Below are 7,826 nucleotides of genomic sequence, written 5' to 3'. Positions count from 1 at the left end.
TCAAAAGTTGCGTGTATGCATATTAAAGTATAAATACAGTGGACAGAAAGTGGAGTTTTCTTTAATAACAAAGACGAACTGTAATAAATTTAATTATGAAATTTAATTAGAATCATATCGTAAGTATAATTTTTAATCGAGGTATGAAAACTTTTGTTTATGTATATAAAAGATTTACATGTAGGTTAAGATTATGGTTTATGTTTGGAAACGTGGTATTTATTTTAGTGTAGAACGTAATTGATGTAGTATTATAATTTTTTGAGTACTAACATATTTTTGCTAATATGTCGGTAATTTTCATGATGAATTTTTGGAATTTCTTATGCATATGAAAAAGCGCACGCGCGTATGCGTGCGTCCGTGCATTCGTGCGACGCCACCCCCAGCAGCGCATGCACAGTGCGCACATGCACGTACACCTACATACATATATACACACAGTTTTGTGGAAATCTCAATAAAGATATAAAAAGTACTTAACCATTAGATTCAGCATTAATTGCTACGATATAAATGGCTAGAATTATTATATCAACGTTGCTGTTGTTAATAATAATTATTGAAAACATCAAATGTTAGAAAAATAATTCAAGAGAGGCAAATATGATGTATTATTTTGCACTGTACTCGTTATTGTATATGATCGCCTTATAATAAATATAATATAATTATGTTATTTTAGTGTAAGATTGATTTGTAAACTGTCTGCCTAGGATCAATTCAAGTTTTATGATCGATTTTTGCTTAATATTTATTTAGAATTGTTTATATTGTTGCTTATATTGTCTATATTTTTTATTTTCTTTTAAATTTAAGTTCTAGAAAACAAGTTTCAAAAAAACAGATAATACAACTTTTAATTTTTATCTGAATTTCTTTCGATGTAAAAATTCTATCTTTATATTTTATTATTTCCCTATATTTAATACTTATGTTGACAATACATTTTCCATTTTCTAAATTATTAGCATCTGAATAGTAGTTACATCAAGCACTTTCTTAGTTTAGCATTTTTGAGGTATCTAATTGTATTATTATTTTATTGTTCGTATAAAAATGGACATAATATGAATTTTTAGTACTTTATAAGCATATATGTATGTATTATATATATGCGTATAATACTATTACATTACATTACGTTACAAATCTTAATTGACAAGAATAATTTTTCAGTACACTATATATATAAATACCGTGTATTATATATTCTATGCATATTTCATTTATTTATAATTAATATTAATTATTTACTATGACTCGTATGTTTATTTATAACCTAAATGTTCCAGGAAGAGTATATAGAAAATGTCATATGATTACAAATTAATGAAATAGGTAATAAGTATCAATTTTTTCTATATTTATGAAAATATGACAAAGAGTAATTTTTTCTAATATTTTCATTTCTTTTTCTAATAGATTTTTTTCCTAATAGTACCGTATAGTAAAGAAGTCCAGGGTTGATACGTCTAAATTTTGTCCACTAAATATTGGTATAACGGTATTGGCATCTGATAAGATATATTAATATTTCGTTATTGGATTACATAATTAAAATTGTCATAATTCAATAACAAATAAATTATATTACTGGTTTTTCTACATTTGTCATAGTGGTCAACTAATTTTATGGTTGAAGCAGATCGATTATAATTTTTCAACAAATTTAACACGAATTATAACGTACACGCAAATTTACCAAATTTAAACATAACAGCAAAATAACAATTTAATAGCATTCATAATAGCTACAAGAAATTACAGTATTATAGAAATATGAACGTAATACATATAAAATTTTTTAAAACTTTATTAATAATTACTGACTAATAATATATTTAAAATTATTATAATAATATTTTTATTTATATAATATACACGTATATAATACATATCTATATGTATACGTATATGTATACGAATTATAATGTACACGCAAATTTATCAAATTTAAACATAACAGCAAAATAACAATTTAATAGCACTTGTAATAGCTACAAAACATTGTAGCTTTATAGAAATATGAATGTAATATATATAAAATTTTTTAAAACTTTATTAATAATTACTAATTAACAATATATTTGAAAGTATTATAATATTTTTATTTATATAATATATATCATACATGTAAAACATACGTATATAATGTAACAATGTATATAACAAAATTATAATATAAAAACTATTGAGCTCATGAAATAACGAAACTTCGTTAACTTTTCCGAACTTAATTATTAAAATTAAGCATCGATCGAGTGCTTTGACACTAAAATTAAAAAAAAAAAAAAGTGGAGTTAATCATTATGACTTGTGAATGACTCAATTTGTGCTTATGATATCAAAATTTATTTCATGAAATTCTAGAAAAAGTATTTTCAGTTAACGCAGGAAGTTCAGTGGTCTCACACCTAATTAATCAATATGTAATTAGAAAATCATACTTTTCTTATATCTCTAAGTGGAATTAAATATACAGAATTAATAGAAGCGTAAATAAAATTATTATTACAGTGTCCACTATTATAGCATTACAACAGTATTATTACAGCAATTATTACAGTTATTAAATTATCATTACAGTATTGTCCCAGCAAGTATTACAATTATTAAATTATTATTACAGTATTGCTACAGAAGTTATTATCGTTATTAAATTATTATTATAGTATCTATTATTACAACATTTATTATTGCAATGAAAGACAAGTTTACATCTATTAATATGCATTGCGCTGACAATGAGTAAAATGGCACAAATGGTACATCGATTACTCTTGTAATCATCGTTGACTACTTTCTATCAGGCGTTCAATAATAAGAAGAAACGCCACACCTACTTCGTTACTGCTATCCAAATCATCGCCGTTCTTAGATTTGCAAGCTCACCTTGCAAGTGAATCAGAGTGCAAGACCATATCGCTGAATCAGTACTAACGGTCCGCATTTTTCAAGTAATTCCATTAACAATAGAATCCCATTATCTCATAGAATCTCATTGATTACAATGGTAACGACTTACCACTAGAATATCAATGGTATTTAAATGTCACATGTTAAACAGGTGTCATAATACGAATTTCACGTAGATTATATCACTTAAATCTTTCGAAAATAAGACGCTGCAAGAATATCAAATTTAATTGAAAAACCAATGTTTCGTAACACAATTTATTCATTTTTATTTTCAATTTCTAGGAATCGGTAGGAAATCGGTAAGATAAAATAATCTTAGGTTTTATTTGCAAAACTTAGAATTTATTATAGCGCGGTAGTGAAAACCCGAAGAAAGTTTGCAAACACCGCCATTTCGAATTTTCGACAATTTCGGTAGATGCTAAATGTACGAAAGAAATTTACCAATTGGTAAATCGATTTTGTTCATTCGGGTGTGTGCATATTTAAGACTATGCGAATTATGACAGAAAAAGCAAAGAACTCTAAAAGAAATGAATTGTAGTTAAATCTATTCTACTTAAGTTCCATACTATTCTTTAGTTAGGAATAACAAAAATAACAAAAGATTTCGTGGTTTCCATTCCTAAGTTTAAGGGATGAAACCATGCTTTAAGGATAGATTTTATAAATGTTACTTCGGAAACGAGTGAAAATTTTTCATAAATTAAGGTATTCTTTTTCGATATTCGACCAATTTTTATTAGAGTCAAGGAACCCCCACTTTAATATTTATTATATTTATTATTATTTATTATTTATTATTATATAGGAAGAAACGAAAAACTTTAATACAAACTTTTATTTTCAAGTTGTTATTTTGGAAAGCGATTTTCAGATTAGTTTTTCATCTGTTAAAAAGCTTGCAGTAGCTAAAAACGCGTATGTTCTTCCAAAGGTTTATTCAAATCGAATCTTTCCCATGAAAGCATGAAATTCTGATCCACGAATTTTTCTTATCGTAGCTAAAAGAATTTCGATAATTTTGAAAACTATTTACGTTTACTACCATAACAAACAACTGAAACAACTAATTGTCAGTGTTGATTTTAATCGTCTTACATTTATACTAAACCTTCTTTCAAAGGTAATCAAATGAATCCAAAGAATTATAACGGAATACAACAGGTTCTGGTTGAGGGACGAAGAGAGGAGATGTAGATTATGTAAAAGACAATAGGGAATGCTAAAATATTTAGTAGACGATTGCGAAAAGGTTGATAGATGTGCTTACAACTTAGAACAAATAGTGTAGGGTAGAGAGAACGAGGGGCTAGTAAAATGGCTGAAAAGTGTAGAGAGAAGAAAAGCAGCAATGAATAAAGAAGGTACAAACGTTTAGACATTACAATAGAGACAAACGGTATAGAAGTATGTGAGAGAACACGGATAATTGTGAACCAAGTCCATTTCTTTTCCTGTGGGGCCGAAATTAATAAGTAATAATAATAATAAATACTAAACCTTCTTTTCCAATTTTTGTCTCGTGCTGAGTTTTCGCTATTACTGTCTGTTTATTTGCAGAGATTGCAAAAATGAAGCAACATTCGGGACAAGCAATTTTCGCTTCTTTGGTAGTTGTAACGTTAAATTCGTGCTAACAACGACTACTGCACATTTCGTCGCGAAAAGGAACGTCTCAGAAGATGTGCATTCGAGTATCTATGGTTTGCTTTGCGATGGGGCGAGAGAAAAGGAAAGGTATCGCGGCGTGTGCTTCCTTTAAACAATATTTGCCCTTACTTCCATATTTTTCTGTAATCTTATCTTCTTTCACTTTACAGAATGTCCCGACTATTTCCATGACCTGTTATTCGTATTAGCGACCAGTGTTACCAGATAAGAATAGCTTAGGCTAATGACCTTATTTCACGATATTCCAGATCCTGTACTTCCCGACAATTTTCACCAGGACAAGGTGGTTTCTAATGTACATTGTTATCCTTGCCTCCCTGGTCGCGCAATTTATACAGAGTATCTCAAACGACTGGGCCGAGCTGTGTCTCTGGTATGGTCGAAAATGAAAGAAAGGATATTAAACGAAAATTATAAATGAAGTACAGGTAACCCTCCTATAACACGGTAGATAGGTTCCTAGAAAATGCCGTGCTGTATGAAACCGTGTTGCACGAGACCCAGAGCCAGTACAAAAAGGAGGGTTACGTTCCGAAAACTTATTAAAAACAAATTTTTTTTTAATTCTACATAAACAACTTAATTTTTATTAAAAATATAAATGTATGTACAACACAACAAAAAAGAAACAAAAATATTATTTTAATTTAACGCAACTTTAATTTAATAAATTTCTTCGTCGTCACTGCTCAGTATAATCAACCGAGAACGTTTTTTCGGTGGAATGATATCGCCTTCGCTTTCAGAACATTTTTCTTCGTTTAAAGTTCTTGCATCTTCTTTCCTCTTAAAAAAATCTGTAATTTCACTTTGCCTGCTGGTTCTTACCAGGTCATTGTAAATTTCTTGGTACAGAGGTAAACAGTTTTGCAGCTCCCTTTTGAATTTTCGACTTCTTTCAGCGGAAGGGTCCGCATTCGAGAAAAATGACTCGAGATTTTCAGCTGAGCTTAGGACTTCCTGTAATTTTTTAATGTTAAATTATTAACTGCGCGATCTTCATCGGTGCCAGTGTCCTCGGAATCGATTTGATTTACAGTTTCAGATGCCATTTCCATTAAATCCGCTTCGTCAACTTCTTCCTCCACTAATAAATCTCGAACATCTTCAATAGTCATATTCACAAAACCTGCACCTCTAATTGATTTAGCAAATTCTAATATGCCACCAATTTCATTTTCTAAAGATTCACGCACGTTTTCTATTTCAATTGAAGAGGACTATATCTTCTTGCAATACGTGTTATAGGATGCCGTGTTATAGGATAGTGTGTTGTAGGAGGGTTACCTGTACATTTGGATATCTTCTTACACGGTTTACATGATTATTGCAGTTATTTCAGAGTTACGTAATTTTTGTATAATAATCTGATGACAATTTTATGATACACTGTTACGTGTGTAGCTTTTTTAACACGTTTTATTTATGTTTACACGGAGTTTTAGACATGAGCTTTAGACACGAATGCAGGGCCAGCATGACCTATTGCAGGGCCAGAATACGCATTTAAATCCGATACTTAACACGTTAAATGCTACGCCAGACCCGAGGGATGCAGTTTAATTTCTCGTAAAAGGTACATTTCTCTGAAAGTATTCTTTTATCTGAGATAGTTTCCATGATACGAGGACCTTGTGGAGTTACATTGAACTTTGATGATTTTTCTCACTCCTTCAAACTGAATCATGGCTATTATAAAAATGTCTTGCATCTGTTTAATGAAAATCGGTGTTTTCTAATTGGGAGATTTCCTGAACACCTAATATCTTTTGCATCCGTGTTGCAGTCGTATCATCGTTTGATGTCAATATTTAATGGCAACAAGCTGTAACGAAATATTTCGATGCAAATATAGGAAGGAAAATCTTGCACTCGTGTCAGTGTGCAGCAAGCTGTCATCGATTAATGGATTATGCGATTTTATACGTCCGAATATTCAATCTACTGTACAGGGGTTGTTGCAAAATCTCTGATGAGTTTTCGTAGACCGCGGGGACTTTAAAAACGCGGGGCCAGGTGAACGCGTTGAACCTGCCTCGCTCGGCCCTGCATGGATGTGCTATGTATGTATTCTTGTATGCTTTTTCATGCCATTTATTATATATTTTTTACTTTCACTCAGTTTGCAAAAATGTCAAGTTAACCTTAAATTCCTCTTTTTTCGATATTATAGCATACAGTGAAGATACGTTTATTTCTTAACTTTTTTAAAACACGTATAGCAAGTCTTTTTTGTATAGTTTGCGTCACTTTAACATAGTTTTATATTTTGTTGCGAACAATTTCGACGTGATCTATTATACACGATCTTTTTTTGCGCAATATTCATTCACTTAGAAGGAGGCTCAAATATATATAAAATGACTTCATGCTTTGAATATATATTATATTGATTATGTTCATTTGGTTACTTTTTACATTTTTGATTATTATATATCTGGTATTTACATATTATTTAAATTTATCAGTAAGTATCATGGAATATTTGAGCAACAATAAATATCTGAATGAGGGTCCATTGCACTTCAAAGGACCTTAGAATAAGAAACTGTGTTTGAAACTTCAAACTTCTCTATCAAGTTGTAATGAATAGTTAAATATACTATTCATAAGTGACAATAATTGACGTGGTACGGTAAAGATAAATACATAGGATAATAAATTTGATATTCACTTTGTCAAAATTACCTGCATAATTTCACTAACCTCAAACTTAAAATATCTGAAACTAGTTATTTTGATTCGTTTGGTAATCTTAGTGTTAACATACGAAGTATGTGCTTCTCCCATATTTCTTTTATATTCATAGCAAAACGTGTGAAATATTCTGACGGTTAAAAAACAAAATTTTCTCGTCCTGTTATTAGCGTTTATAGACGATATAACCTGCAAAAAGTGAAATGTAATTAAAAATATAAAGTTCTACTGAAAAAAGGGATACAAGTACAGTTTTTAATTGTCTTTAATTTTCTACAGTCAAATCGTCTTTAAATTTGTACAGTCGAAATAAAACGATCAGTCAATACTAGTTTTGACTAGTTAATTCTAGAATGGTTAATTCTAGAACTGAATTCTGTTAGTTAAAACTAGTTCTCCCTAGGCAAAATGTGAGAATTGTTGCAAAAAGAATTGCTCTTTAAAGTGAAACTTTCGCAAAAAGAAGGGAAACCTTTATAATTTAAAATTGCACGGGGATATGCTATGTATCAAGTAAAATATCGAATACGTTT

The sequence above is a fragment of the Eufriesea mexicana genome, unplaced genomic scaffold, assembly GCF_001483705.2.
Source record: "Eufriesea mexicana isolate 0111107269 unplaced genomic scaffold, ASM148370v2 scaffold953, whole genome shotgun sequence".
NCBI classification, from domain to species: Eukaryota; Metazoa; Arthropoda; class Insecta; order Hymenoptera; family Apidae; genus Eufriesea; species Eufriesea mexicana.
The sequence above is the reverse complement of the archived record's forward strand: the minus strand, read 5'-3'. Positions refer to the sequence as shown.